General features: G+C 40.7%; 1 protein-coding gene across 2 annotated transcripts in view; it reads left to right on the plus strand.

Moving 5' to 3' along the window:
* RAB27B (RAB27B, member RAS oncogene family) overlaps positions 1 to 15,987 on the plus strand; it is a 185,771-nt gene that overhangs the window by 132,580 nt on the left and 37,204 nt on the right. The window contains exon 2 of one of the 2 annotated variants that reach the window (XM_045296286.1): positions 2,872 to 3,018. The exons of the other annotated variant lie outside the window; for it this stretch is intronic. The gene's annotated coding sequence lies outside the window, so the exon portion shown is untranslated. The remainder of the gene's footprint in view (positions 1 to 2,871; positions 3,019 to 15,987) is intronic. 2 annotated transcript variants of the gene reach the window in all.

Consider the following 15,987-nt stretch of genomic DNA (forward strand, 5'->3'; position numbering starts at 1 on the left):
TTCATCCCCCCGCCCCCCCAGGCATTTGGTTACTTACATTATTCACTATGATATTATCCAACTGTGAAGCATGGGCACGATCCCCTGTTGGAAGCTCATCAATATTTCATATTCTCTTGGGAAAGATAAGTGTTGTTGACATATTTGATTATCTGTTCAGAGTATAGATAATCTCACATTGTGAACACCTATTACCTATTTTGTGAGGGGTACTTGGACTAGTTGGAGAGTATACTAATAAACAGGAAAAAATCAGAAAGGCATGCCATTACAACACACACACACAGTCTTTCTAACTACAAACATGCACATCAGTATAACTTACCTTTTATTAATATAATTGTCACGTGTGAAAAATTGTATTGCTATCAATGCCTTGACTAAAGACTGAAAACAATCGCCGTTAGTTTCAACTTTGGAACATGATCATCAAAACAAATGAGGGGCTTCAAAACATTGTGTGCATCAATTTCTAAGCTGGTCATTATGCAAAAAGGAACAAACTTTGGTTTTAATGTGTGCCACTTGGAAAAATGGACTTTTTCTTACTACTGCTTCCTGTTTGGAAAATATTTTCACAAATAACTTCTTTTCAAGACATTTACACATTCTGCAGGAGACCTGGTTGGGGAGAGGTTACATGTTGGGCTGCTGATCCCAAAGTCAACAGTTCAAAACTACCAGACATTTCATGGGAGAAGATGAGACTTTCTACTCCTATCAAGAGTTGTAGTCTCAGAAACCCAGAGCAACCATTCTACCTTGTCCTCTAAGGCTTCTATGAGTCTGAACAGACTTGATAGTAGTGGGTTTTGTTTCGTACAGTATAGATGCCAAAGGGTGCAAAAACGGGAATGAGGATTCCAGTTAGCAACCCTTCCTCCCCTTCAACCCACTGCTTTCTGGTTTTAGTTTCACTTAATAGGATTACCAAAGTTAACCCAAGGAACCCTTTAAAAACAAAAGGGAGCTAGAGGATCTGAGTGACTGTCCTGGAGCCCACAGCGTCCCAGGAAAGGGGGTACATAAAAGCAGAAGCATTGCTAGTCTCTCTATTGTAGAGCCCTTCTTTCAGCCTGAGGCATTAGCTACCATTCTCAAGTACCGGAGCCTGTCTCAATACGAGCGCTAAGAAGAGTCTCAGGAGCAGACTGAACATTGAAGAGAATCTTTTCTCTTCTTTCCTTTTTCTCTTTTCCTTAACAGCTACTACTTCATTCCTGTGACCTTAGACTCATCCTCTGTAACTGAGCAGGAAATGAGCTGGTCTTGGAATCAAAGAGGCAAGTGGTATTGTTTTATGATATCCACAAAAGATGGCTTCCCAGACCCACATTGATGCTCATGCGGTGAGCGCCGTATGCAAATCCACAGTGGCTTAGGCAGAGCTGTGCTTGTCATGAAACCTCTTTTAAAGAAAGAAAAGGCGCTTTTCTTGGCAGAATTTTTAGATAAATGTTATAGCCTCAGGTTCTCTGATGTGATTGGAAATAATGAAGCTTTTTCTAAAGTGAAACTGCCCAATTATCTTCTCTCGGAGGATAATTTTATTACATGTCTATTTTATCATCTTAGCATGGAGGTAAGCTTGTCTGCTTGAGTCTTTTCCCTTTGAAATTCACTGATGGTGAAGTAAATAATTTTCTTCTTAGTTCAAGTCTAGGGTAAAATTGATCTCTCTCAGAGCTTATTCTCAGAGACTAAATCTCTCTCTTTCGATATTTTCCTCTGGTGTTTGTGTTACAGCCTAGCTGAAAAATTGATGATTCTTAACCAATATTTCTGATGTACTCATTTCTGCTAATGTAGCAATGGCTGGAAACAGCTTACTGAAGAACTCTTTCTAATAAGTCCATTAGCTCTGTAACAGGCAGCACACATTCAAGTGATGTCTAATAGTGCTAGAAGTTGCAGGCTTCAGATCCAAGTTGAAGGGGAACAATTTGGATAAAAACCCTTAGCAATCAGTCCAAGGTAGTGTGCTCTATTTCAGAACAGCCAGCATGTCAAGTATTCCATTTCATTGGCAGACCCAGTGTGAGACAAGTGTTCAGGTCTATAGTTCTGACAATATGGTCACTTCATGTAGAAGGGAGCTTTGGTTTCTTTCCTGGTATCTATTCTCAAGAAAGGAATTGGGTTTTCACAGGGCTTTTAGGCTTGCTCACCAATCCTGACCACAATACTTGACTGTGAGTCCTTAATAGCAGGTTCCTGGTTTCCTGACACTTGAATAAATAGTTATGTTGGTAGATATTAATGATGTTGTAAGTCCTTAGGCTAAAATAGTAGTAATCTGCCAGCCACCCTGAACAGTTTTTTCCATCAGAAATGGCAGCATTTTTGGTATTTTCTTTTTAGACAACATCAGTTCACTGGTGTGTAAGAGACAAGCTTTTAAATAACAGTAGAGTTGTAAAACAGACCCACAATTGCACATTAAATGGCGAACCTAGTAGTTAAAAGAGAGCCAAAGAGGTATTGACTGGTTGCACATGGTTGATTTTAGAGTCATTTAACACCTGGTTGCCCTCTGAGTTGTTACCTTTGAAAATAAACACTAATATACTATTCAGTCCAATTCGCTACTGGTCGCAACAGAGAAAAACACTTACTATAATAAAATAAATGTCTCAAAAATGAGAATTTCGGTGACTGAAAAAGAATCACAGAGAAATAGCAGTTTGACTTTCATTAAAAACAAAAACAAAAAACACACCTTGTTAATGATAGAAAATACAATAGAGCTCATTTTTGATCACACCTCCATGTTTGGGAGTGTTGTCAGACACCGAGGTAGGCCAAAGGTCTAATGATGAAACACCTTTATGAACAAAATCCCTCTAAAGTAAAACTACTTTGTTTCTCCAGGACTGTCTGCACTGTGTTATGGCCAACAACAATTAATATCAAGTCAGTGGAATTTAGAAAACTGAAGTACAACTAGCTGGCTCCCTTGTTTGCAAGAACAGCTATATAAGCCGTTTCCTGTTGATCCTTTAAGAAAGCGTCACTCAGGTAACTCCCCCAAATTCCTAGTTAGAAAGATTTCATGGGCTTCTTTTTATAAAACTACGTGGATACTTAACCAAATGTACTGAAGCCAACTCTGGTAACCTTTTAAGGACATATATAAAAAGAAATTAAGATAGATATTTTCTTCAAATAGTTTTTCATCTGGGTTGTCAGGACATGTTTCAAGTCCATCATAATTTAAATATCAGAGAGACAAAATCACCATTGGAAGCCAATCACTAGAACAGTAGAAATGCGTTTCTCCTCTGGGTCATAACATTGACTACAATATCGTTTAACACCCAATGCTACTAAGAGGTTAGCTGTCTTCAACTCAAAAGCAAAATTCTTCTCGCAGAGGTCTGCCACCGCTACCAACGTCAACTGAGATTTGTTGCTGCTGTTGTCAGGTGCCCTGCAGTTGGTCCTGACTCGGAGGACCCTGTGTACAACAAAAGGGGACACTGCCCGGCCCTGTGCCCTACTCACACACGTGGATACGTTGGGCCCATTGCTCAATTTCTTCATCTTTTGCACTCATAGTTGGTGCATAAATTTGACTAGCAGTCATATTAACTGGTCTTCCTTGTAGGGGTATGGATACTATCCTACCACTCACAGCACTGCTCTGTGGGATAAATCTTGAAGTGTTCTTTTTAAAGTTCTCTTTAATTTGGCATTCCCAGTATAGAAGACCATATTCAGATTGACCAGCACTTGCCCCTGTCAGCTCACGTATGCCTAGAATATTGATTGCTCTGCGTTCCATCTCATTTTGTGATGATTTCTTATTTTCCTGGATCCATACATCGATTTCATACATTTCACATTCTGATCATTAATGAGTGCTTTCAGCTGTTTCTTCTTATTTTGAGTTGTGACCCATAAGCAAATTAGGGTCCTACAAGCCTTGGTCCATCTAAGTTAGTGGTTCTCAACCTGTGGGCTGCGACCTCTTTGGGGGTCGAACGACCCTTTCACAGGGGTCGCCCAATTCATAACAGTAGCAACATTACAGTTATGAAGTAGCAACAAAAATAATTTTATGATTGGGGGTCACCACCACATGAGGCACTGTAAGAAAGGGTCGCGGCATGAGGACACTTGAGAACCCCAGAGTCCTTAGGGTTGACTACTGTGAGGATGTCAGCCTCCCAGGTTAGATTGTGAATGCTTCTACCGGCGTGGCTCTTCTCCCAGCATAATATCAGCAATATTCTGCTGCTTTCTATATGATTTTTTTTACTGGCCATTTTTTTTTCTGAGGTCGATCTCCAGATTCTCTGTCCTTGTCTGTCTTAGCATGGAAGTTCTGCTGCAACCTGGTCACCGTGGGTGACCCTGCTGCTATAGCCTCTAGCAGCAAGGCCACACACACCCCACTGCAGTACAACCAACCAACAAATGAGCTGTGGTAGATGGGCTACCTTGGAAAAAGAGAATGTTGTTATGCTCTTGAATTCCTGTGATTGTTGTTCAATGAACACCAACGGTACACCTCTATCATGTTGACCACTATATTTCCCATTTGCTGGTATCCTTGTCACGGGTCATTGTGTCCGCAGCCACAGAACCTAATGAGAATTTGCGATGGAGGCCGCAAGTGGTGTAATCAGTGAACGAGGGGGGCTGCTAACCCAAACCAAGCCCAAACCCCACTGTCCTGGACTGGATTCTGACCTGAAGCTGCAGGATAGAGCAGCACTCCTTTGGGTTTCCAAGACTGTAACTCTTCCCAGGAGAATGCAGCCTTCTCTCTCCCCTAGAGTGGCTGGTGAGACGGCACTGTGGATTTTGTGGTTAGTGACCCCATGCTTCACTCACAGGGGTCAAGGATGAAGAGCACTCAGATGCACTTCAGAAGAAAGGCCTATTGACCAGTTTTGGAAAACTCAGCCATTAAAAACCATATGAACACAAGAAATGGGTCAACCTGAGTCCGAACTGGCCCAACAGATGGCTATGATCAGCACTGGCCCAACAGATGGCTATGATCAGCATTGGTTAAACTTTGAGGACATAGCATACCTATAATTTTCTAATTTCTTAAAATGCAATCTTGTCTTTTAAGAGTGGCAATCTACCCTGTAAGAAAGGGATGCTTCTGACTCACTGTACGAATTTCCATTCAATGTGGTTTTTGAACACAGAGTGAGGCCCGGAGCTGCACTAATCTCTCTCCTCTGTTTCCTGTCCTGATACGAAAGGGACTCGGACCAAGTGACATCAGTAGAGGAATGCAGGAAGGGTGGACCAGAGCAGGTGACACTGTCAGAGGGGTGACCCCCAAATAAAGAGCTATAAAATGTTTATGCAGTGTTTTCACAGAAGTTTATTTATGTATTTTATTCAAATGTCTCTCAGTTGTGGGAACTCCAGTGACTTCATGCATTACACACTGAGCTACTAACCACAAGGTCAGGGGTTGGACTCCCCCAGCCACTCCGTGAGAGAAAAACGAGGCTCCCTACTGTCCTAAAGAGCTACAGTCTCAGAACCCACAGGGGCAGTCCTACCCTGTCCTAGAGGGTCACTATGAGTCAGCATCAACTTGATAGTCATGAGTCTGAGTGAATAGTTAAAACAGAAGCATTTTTGTAAGCCCAGATTACACATATCCATATACCTAGGAGGCTAAAACTTTATGCTCATTTACATGCTGAACCTTCTAACGTGTTACAACAATGCCTCTCATGACATGGGTTCGGCTACACCAGCTACGAGCCTGCACTGCCGTCTTCATTGCTGCCAGAGCTTTTAGAGTCACCGACTTTGCTAAATTTCTGTTGTCTGTGGTAATTAGTATTTGTGAACCCATATCAATAACATTTTTGGAGAATGAGATTGTAGTTAAAGGAAAAGGATGGGGCAAAGACTTTTATGCAGTCATGAATAATGTTATAACTAATAATAATATTGTGATTCGATACAGAAAGATTTTTCAAAGCAATGTATGGTGAGTATTCATCCACTTTGAGAAATATTGTATTTAAGCAATTTGTAACTACATCACCTTATTCTGTGAATAAAGGAGATAATAAGCATTACTAAGGATTCTGTATGGTCTGGTTTGGGAGAAGTTCCACATTTGGGAGTGATATAATAAGTTGCCAGACTTGGTGAAATTATCCTAGTGCTATCACTGCCAGGGTTAGTAGTAAACATGTTTAAGAACCAGAAAGTCATCTTCTGACATCTTAGTATAGCAAGGAATACTTAAGCCACACAGTGGGCTGCTTGGACCACAACAGCTGGGCCAGGGACCAACATCAAACATTTATAAAATAAAGCAGAGCACATGAGACTTGTTCTAACCATCAGCTCAGTCTGGCAAAGCAACAAATTTGACTATAACACTTTAAAATTCTCCATAGTCACATGAGAAGGATTCCTATTTCTCTGAAATGGGAATAATGAATGAATTATGAAATATGCTTTAAAGAACTTCTAATTCTTTACATACTGGCCAAACTGAAGCTATACATTTTTCTTTCCAGCTAATCAAAATGAAAATATTTAATTTAAAAATGAAATATCAGAGTAGCTGTGCCTCTCAGGCTGAAATCTGTATGGTGGGTGCTTTATCCCAAATAGTTTTCGAATTGCTATTTCAATAACAGGTCAGAAAAAATAAGACCCACATAACAAGAACAGAAGCCATATCCTCACCTTGAGTTGGCTGCAGTGCAGAAGGGTGGAGTGTCATCTTAACCAGGGTGGGGTCTGAAATAACAAGGGTGAGGCTTCAACAGCAGGGCCAAGTTCAAGACTAAAGCAGAGAGTGCAATTACAGTTTATCTATAGATCCACATCCTCTGCATGAACCAAAAAGAAAAAGGAAAGGACATGGCAATTCCAACTCATAGTGACCCCAGAGTACAGGGTAGAGTTGCCTCTGTGGATTTCAGAGAGTGTAACTCTTTATGTGAGTAGAAAGTATTATCTTTCCCCTGCAGAGCGGCTGGTGGTTTTGAATTGGCAACCTTGCAGGTTAACAGCTGAGCATCACCAGGGCCCTTGGAGTAACCATTAGCCATAACTAAGAGCTTATTAGTTAAAATATATACAGAGTTAAAAGATATGTGGTGGGGGAAAAAAAGAGATGTGGTCCTAATAAGCTAATAATTTTCATTGAACAAAAGATCCCAAAGAAATAATTATTGTTGAATATAAGCCCAGTCCAGACAGACAACTAGACTTAATTTCACTTTATGAACTTTTTTTTTTTAACTTTAGAGCTATTTATAGAGTAAGGAAGGAGCCCCAGTGGTGCTGTCAGGTAAAAAGACTGCTAAAGACAAGGTCAGTGAATCAAAACCACCAAACAGAAGAAGAAAGATAAGCCTATATGTTCTCATAAAGATGGTGATTCTCCCTGACACTGAGTGGACTCTGGCTCATAGAAACCCTATAGGACAGAGTAGAACTGCTCCAGGTGAGTTTATGAGACAGTCAGTGTTTACGGGAGTAGGACGCCTCAGCATCCTTCCACCTCAGAAACCCAGAAATCCGCTCATGTGTTGGAATGGACTCCACGACAGTGGGTTGGGTCGCTATCTAGGAAAGACAACTTGAGGTTGTACGGTATGGGGCGCAACCTACTAACTGAATGGCTGGAACAGCTTGGCTAGAAAAACCAGTCACCGTAGAGCTGTCCCATGTATGTCAGAGTGGAATAGTGCTCTTCAGGATTGCCGATGATTGCCGTTTTAGAAGAGATCTCAGGATTCTCTTCTGAAGTGTCTCCAGATAGGCTCCAACATCAACCTTTTGACTGGCATCCCAGTGTAGCAACTAGAAACAACAGTGTTGGAGACCCATTGCAGTCATGTAAAGAAAGGAAGAATAAGGAAATGAGCAAGGAAGTGAGATTTTGTAGCCCAGAAGTGGGGGTATGGGAGAGCCGTCTCATCAGAGAACCTTTGCTGTCTCTTGCATTTGTGCAGAAAATTGAACTCTGAGCTTCCTGACAACAGAGCACACACACACCTGCCCCCACAAAAGGTAACGATTACTATAGCTTGTCCTAATCAAATGAAACGAAGGATACTAATTTATTAGGAGAAACACTATTTCTTTTATATAGTTACATCCTAAGAATACCTGGTGTGGTGAATCCCTGTGGCACATATCCCATAATGGACGATGTTTTCCACTGTCATTTTAGTTTCATAAATCAATTTTATACCAAAGTAACACAAAACCAGGCAGTGATGCTAGTTTGTGGTTCTATGATGACATTTCTACAGGGAACTAAGTGTTGCCCAGTCTTGACATGAAATGCCAAATGACCATCATTGATGTAACCACAGTATTTTCATTCTCCAGACCTTCAGATGAAATTATTCTAATGGTGGAAATATGCAATGTTTAAGCAATCGGCGGGAGAAAGATGGTCCCCTGAAATCAGTGTAACTATAGGACATTGCATTCATCCCAGGATTAGAGAGCCAACCTGGGGCATCTCAGACAAATGAAGACCCTTGTGGCCTCCAACTTATAACAAAGGACTCCAATTAGAGACATGAGGAGCCTTGCAAACATCATGTTAATGAACAGTTAGATCATCCAGTACTCCCAGCCCTTCAGTCTTTTAAATATCCATGTCACTTTAAATTTCTTAATTCCTCTTATCACTTGATGCTCAGAATTTTCTGATACAATCTAGGGGAAAATGCAAAGTATAAGCTCCAAGGCTGAGAGTAATAATAATAATGATGATAACGATTCCAGAAAAAGTTGTAAGCTCATTTAAGTCTCTCCACATCTGTTTAATAGATTTTTTACGTCTAGTATTTTAAGCTTAATTTGTCATGATTTCTACAAATGTGGCTGTTGTCTCCATTCTTATTGGAATTTACAAGATCAAGCTTAGTACATATTGCTGTTTTAGGACAGTTCTGTAATCCTCTTTCATCAGTATATTTTCTATAGAGATATTTATATTGAGTCTTATTCCTTCGTATGAGCTAGGAAGAATTCATGGGACATGTGCCTAAATAAGTGCGCGTGTCCTTTCCCCAATACTAGACAGGGCTCTGTTTAAGTAAGAGCAGGCTGATGACCTGTATGAAAAAGCAATAAGTACTTTGGAAAACTGAGAAGAAAAAAATATTTTTAAAAATCCTCATAATATATAAAGGATGTAAATAATTTGGTTCTCTTATTTTTCTTAATTAAGGAGAAAAAAACCAAGAGACTTGATTTGGTTAGCTATAACCAATATAATTAAGGGAAGATGCAATTTGATCTATTGGAAATAATATAAATTGTATGCAGATTAACTACAAGCGGAACCCTACTCTTTAATATAATATATTCTGGACATTATCTCCTGAACCAAATATAGGAATATGAAAACTTGATGTCAGGTTACGGAGGTGGAAGGTTGATGGAAGGGTGACTCTTCCCAAGGAGCTAAAAGTCATGTAAGATTTTCAGGTACATGTTACTTTTGAGAAGAAATCTTTGATAATATATATCTAGCATTTTTTACGCATTGCTTAATTTTGTTCTTTCAAACGAAGTAGTCATTGATATAAGAAATTGTTACTGCTGTTGTTGGCTGCCATAGAGGTGACTCCATGACGTGAAGATGCTGTGTATTCAGAGCAGACCCCCTCCATGTGGTTTGTAGGGCTTTGACCTTCTAGAAAAGATCTACAGTCCTGTCTTCTGAGATGTCTCTGGTTGGGTTCAAACCACCAGTCTCTCACTACATAAGGAATTCAGAATGAGATAAATGGACTATTCAGAGTGGCATAAACTTCGCTATAGAAAGATAGCAACCCTAAGCAAAGACGTCATTGCCTGGCCAGCAGTTACAGATCCATTCTTGAACTGATTTGGGGGGAAGTGCGTTTAGAATCATCATACTGACTGCTTGGGATTGCTGATGTATAATGGGAGAAATTCCAGAGTTTGAACACAGGGAGGCCATGACTTACCATATTAACCTTAGAGGTCACTGCTATTTTGTTGCACCTGGGTTAGACAGGACAATGAAAGATGGGTTGTCTGCCTACAGACCAATCCAGTTTCATCGCCTGTCAGAAAACCTGGTCAGGGAGCCAATGGGTTTCTTCTCAATGGGATGATAGTTTTGGGTCAAATGTCTTTAAAATGATGAGCTTTAAGCCTTCTTCAAATATGACCTTTTGAATATAATGTCCAACAGAAAACCCCTTCTCCTCCATTCCCCAATGCCACACTGCACTATTAAAAAAATAGATGAATTCACGCAGAATGTATAGAATGTGCACACAGGCATTGGAGAAATCTTGTAAAAATCATTCACCATAGAAAACTAAAGGCTTCCTAACGTGTGCCTGTTTCTGATTAATTATATAAACAATACTGGTTTGATAAGGTAAATGACAATCTGCCTATTTCTGGTAAATATTTATTCATTTTTAACTCAAAATTAACTAAAGATGGATTTGAGTTAAGGACTTAATCTAACTAGTTAAATGCTCTGTAATTTAGCAAAGTATCCTCTTCACAAATTAATCATCAGTCATGTTGTATAATAAGATACCAACTCTGAAGTATAATTCACAAACTCCTGAATTACCTCATTCTGTGCACTGTCCAAAGTAAAATGTCTTAGGACCAGTTAGATTACAAAATATTTTTCCCTGTGGGAAAATAATTTATCAGAGTATTTGCCTAAATAATAGAATTCCACTTTTGTTCTAAATGTGATTACATTGGAGACAGGTTTTCTGGAATGCACACGTGGATAAACTGAAATACAGCTATGTACTCCTATTCACCTAATGAGGAGCCTTGGTGGGGTAGTGGGTTGTGGGTTAGGCTGTAAACCACAAGGTCAGTCGTTCAAAACCACCAGATGCTTCCTGGGAGAAAGATGAGGCTTTTTAATAGTTACAGTCTTGGAAACCCACAGGGCCAGTTCTATACTGGCCATTATGTAGTTCTATATTGGCCATCTATGTAGGGTCATTATGTACCATAATCAATTCAATGGCAGTGAGTTTGGCTAGTTTATTTACTTAACAGACAAGCCTAAACGCTACTTTGGCATGCTTCAGAATGTGGTGTTTGATATTAGTACTCGGTGGTGGTGTTAGGTGCTGTCAAGGCCATTCCATCTCCTAGCAGCCCTGGATACAACAGGCAGAAGCACTGTCCGATTCTGTGTCCTCTGCACAATATTTGCCGTTTGAACCTTTGCTGTAACCACTGTGTCAATATATATCGTTGAACATCTTCCAATTGTCTAGTGACCCTGTTCTTCTAAGCATGCTGTCCTTCTCCCGGGACAGGCCCTTCTTGATAACATGTCCAACATATGTGAAACAAAGTCTCCCTATCCTCACTTCTAATGACCATTCTGTCTCTACTTCCTCTGAGATGCATTTCTTCTCCTGGCAGTCCATAGGGTATGCATTATTCTTCACGAACACCATAGTTGACAGGCATCAATTCTTCTGCCATCTCCCTTATTCATCCTCATACACACGAGGCAGTTGAAAGTCCAAGGTTGGAGTCAAGTGTTCTTCAGTCCTCCAAGGACATCTTTTCTTTTTTAACACTGGAAAGAGATCGTGTGCCGTAGATTTGCCCAGTACAATGTGCCATAATAAGTCTTAGCTGATGTTCCCTGGTGTTGATTATGGACCCCAGTAAAATGAAATCCTCAACAACGTCAATCAATATTTTATCTGTTTATCATGATGTTGCTTATTGGTCAAATTGTGAAGATTTTGTTCCTCAAGAGATCATTTCACTCTCTCTCTGTTGGCTAAGCATTGTGGTTGTGTGCCCTGAAGTTGTTTCAGAATCAGAGTGAGTCCCTGGGACAGAGTAGAACTGCCCCCCACAGTGGGTTTTGCAGGGTTCAAAATATTTACAAAAGCAGATATTCAGATCATTGTCCTTCAGTGCCATGTAAACTTTGTGACCGCTGGTATTTTACATATATTAAAATCCATTAAAATCATATGATTTAAATCCATCAGGAATCTTAACATTCCTATTTAGAGCAGGAACCTGAGATCCCAGTTTCATACACTGTTCTAGTTAAATATTAATAGCCAATTAAAGGAGCTGGGATTAGAAACACAGGTCACAGCCCAGGATTTGTGGTAGGATTATGTGCCAGTCTGGCCTACTTTGAATAGTTCGCTTTTCCTAACACTCATCCAAAATGCGAACTTTCAATTTGGAAAAAGATTTCCAACTGCTGCTTCTGTTTCTGGGTTTGCTCAGCTAAAATGCCTGCTAGCGAGAACCAGCAGAAAGAAACCTAGCAGGTAAAATTCCTTTGGGCTCAAATTTCTCTGATCACTTAAAGCTTTTACAAGGTAGTTCAAGAATTTTTTTAATTTGTTTTTTTTACTGTTATTACTTTATTTTTGTTATTTGTTTTCTATTTCTTCACCTGAGGATGAAGGGCTTATAAAAGAAAAAAAAAACAGAATGGAAAAGACATAATTATAAGTTGTGATTTAAGGAGACAGGAAATGCTGTCTTTTGTTAATGAATCATTCCACTCAACTTGGTGTGTATCATACGTGTAACTCAGTGTGTCTCAACGTGCAACTAACAGAATAAATTTAATTAAAACACACCAGGGATGAGTATCTTGTTCCTCGACAAGCCAAATATGTTCTTTCTCTTCCTTTCTGTGCTGTTTTATGACATATGTGTTATAGTAGACACAGACCACAAAAGCCTTCTCATTTCGGCAGCAGAGAGCACAAGGCGAGTATCAGTTTCAGTGCGGTTTCCTGGTCGTGATGTCTTCCAGTAAATGTCAGGCAACAATTCAGGGAGAAGAGAAGACATTGAATTCAACTGCCAGTTTAGCAGCTAACATTTCGACTAACAGTCCTTTTGAAAATATGTTCTGGACTGTCCTGACAGTCACTTATAAACCTGAGACATCCGCTGTTTGGAAGTAGATAGGGATGTCAACAAGTCGGTTCCCACTCATCACAACTCTGTGTATCACGACCTGGTCCTGTGCCATCCTCATCCCGGCTGCGAAGTTGGAGCCCATTGTGGCAGCCATGGTGTCCGTCCATCTTATTGAAGTTCTTGCTGGCCTTCCACTTTGCCAAATCCGATGCCCTAGGTGGTGGGGGCTCAATTTCGGGCACTGTATACTGCAAAGGAGACCATGGTGCTATCATGGGATAGCAAAGTTCTTCTAACTTTGACCTCAGTTCACCCAGAAGATCCCTGAGAAGATGAACTAAACTGGAAACCTTAGCAGTTAGCAAAATATCCATATGAAAGGACAGTTCAGGACTCGGTGAGTATCTGGGAGCTTCCTGCTCATCTGGTTACAGCCAGTGTGGACTTGCTGCAACAATAACAAGGCCAAGAGATCCCTGCCACCACCGTTGGAATGATGCCAGGAGTTTGGAACTGGGTTTTGGTCCAGAACCCCAAGGGTAATTCTGTAACAAGAACAAACTCTACGAAGCGTATTCTCTAAGGACTGTGTAAGGAAGAGGTTGGTGGGAAAGCTGATGAACCAGTCATCATGTTTTATTCAGTCTCTTAAATGGGTGTGTTCATCCGAAAGTTCTTGGTTCTTTAGAAACATCACAGTGGGGTGTGCTTTGCCATCCTTGGTCAGTAGATCTCCTTCCTGCGTGTTCAGGCTCACCTACCATTTTGCTGGAAGGAGCAGCTCTTGTAGCAAAGCATGGCACTTGGTAGGTGCTTATAAGGATCCCCTTTCTCTGGCCAAGTTCCTTTAGTATCTCACCTCTAATGTTTTGACCTCTGCATTATTTTTTAATATTTTCCCCGTGGCTCTCTTTCACCTCAGAATCCAGTCATTATGAACATAGCTTTATAACTTCCAGCTGAACAAGCTGATATTTGGCTCTTTCTTCCTCCATCACTCCATTGCACCTTATTTCAATACATAGCTTTAGACTTACTGTATTCTCAAAAGCACAGAGAATTAGAGAGCCAATGAAAGGCCGCTGGTAACAGGAAGAGTGGTTTTTCCAGGTTAATTACTTATAGTAGCTTTTAGCATCTGAAGATTCCACAAATGTGGGAGAAGACCAGTTGCAATACTTAAAATTTGTTAGATGACTTGGGGGCCAGAAGCTTGGTGCTTTTTGCATCTCTATCTTCCTTCCATACTCTACCAAGTAGAGTCTCACTTTTTCTTAAGGAGTTCCCTGAGGGGAATCGTAATCTCTTCCTTGCTTCATTTCTTATGTTACAGTCCACCAAATAGGCCGTGCCTCTTTTCACCAGGTACTCTGCTCCTCTCTCCGAAACCTAGCTTAGAGGATTCGGTTTAGGTGATTGTGGGAGGTAATAAGTTTAATGATTTAGCTTAAATAACGAAGATGGGGATTCATTAATATAGGTCCTGCTTGAGGACTTCTTGCCCTAATACAATTAATGCGATTTCTTTCCAAGAGTCCCTAGAATGCGATCTTCAGGTGGATTTGGAGCACTGTGAATGGGCAGAAATCGGATGGGGGTCAGGACAGCCTTTCAGACTCACTGCCATCGAGTCAACTCAGACTCCCAAGGGCTCTAGCACAGGATTGAATGGCCCCTGGGGGTTTCTGAGACTGTAAATCTTTATGGGAATAGAATGCCTCATCTTTCTCCTTCTGGTATACCTTAAGGCCGATCCAAGACCCCAGGAAAAAACACTTTTGGAGAGAAAATATGGGGGGAAATGTCATGGGAAGTACAGAAATGTTCTCGTGGTTTGCTTAAGTGTAATAATACCTACCACACCGGGCTCATATGTCACAAGAAAACCATTAGTGCGGCGGTCAGGAATCCATCACTTATAGTTGAGAGAACTGGGTCCTTAGGAAATAAAAAGAAACTACAAGAAAGATATTTGCAATTTCCTTTTCAAAGATTAATAACAATGGCACAGAGAGGGCATCCTTTGATGTTCATAAATAGATCGATTCTCAATCATTTCTTTGATAATCCCAAATCTTCAGAACGCTTGGAAGGATCAGATCAGCCAATGCATACTTTGTGACAGACAGCTGATAGTGATTTTTGCCTCACTCATGTTAGTATTTATTTAATTTTTAGTGTTTTGATATAATGTCTCAGGCAGTGTTTCCTTCTGTTATACATAGGGCCACTATGAGTCTTGGCACTTAAAAATAACAACAACAATGTAAGTTATAATATTGATCTTTTTGTTCCAAAATAACAGAAATTAAAGTGTTTCTCTTTTATGGAGACTGTGGTCAGATTTTTCCTTGGGCATAAGGGTTTCGGAGAGGTGGCTTGACAGAGAGGAAATGTATGATCACAAGACCTCGTCTAGTGTTTGTTCTTTGAACCTGCCACAAGCTTCTCATTTATATCAACTCTGGAAATTAAAAAAAAACACCAAAAAACCTCAAAGATCAAAATAGCCCAAATAAATCGACTTTGATGTGTAGTGACCCCATAGGGCAGGATAGAACAGTCCCCTGTGAGTTCAGAGACTAGAACTCTCTGGGAGCAGAAAGCCCCATCTTTCTCCCTCAGAGCAAAGGTTTCAAAATGCTTTCCTTGAACTTACAACAGCCCAACATAAACCACCAGGGCTACCAGGGCTCCTACCGAAGCACTGCCTTCAAACAGACCTTAGCCGGCGAGCAATCCAGCCCCTGGCGTGGATTCCTTTGCTGTAGCTCCAGTTTGTTTCAATGTGAACAGTCACTGTGGGTGTGTGTCCGTGTGAAGTGCCCTCTCAGTGGAAGGGCACCTTGTGCTATTAAAGTAGAACCCAAATTCTATGGGGCAACCTTTTCATACGTTTCTCAGCCCATCTCACATTTTTAAATAGTGCAATAGTGTTTCTTCCTTAGCCGCCCCCCTCAAAAAATGTCATTAACCCCAAAATGTTTACCATCTCTTAAATTAGACTGTTGTTGAAAGGGAAAGCCTCCCCACCCCATGATTCCCCCTCCCCCCCCCCCCCCCCGCCCCCATCAAGATCCCAATTCT

Source organism: Echinops telfairi, unplaced genomic scaffold (assembly GCF_000313985.2).
Source record: "Echinops telfairi isolate 266 unplaced genomic scaffold, ASM31398v2 ScPeMD7_7400;HRSCAF=8409, whole genome shotgun sequence".
NCBI lineage: Eukaryota > Metazoa > Chordata > Mammalia > Afrosoricida > Tenrecidae > Echinops > Echinops telfairi.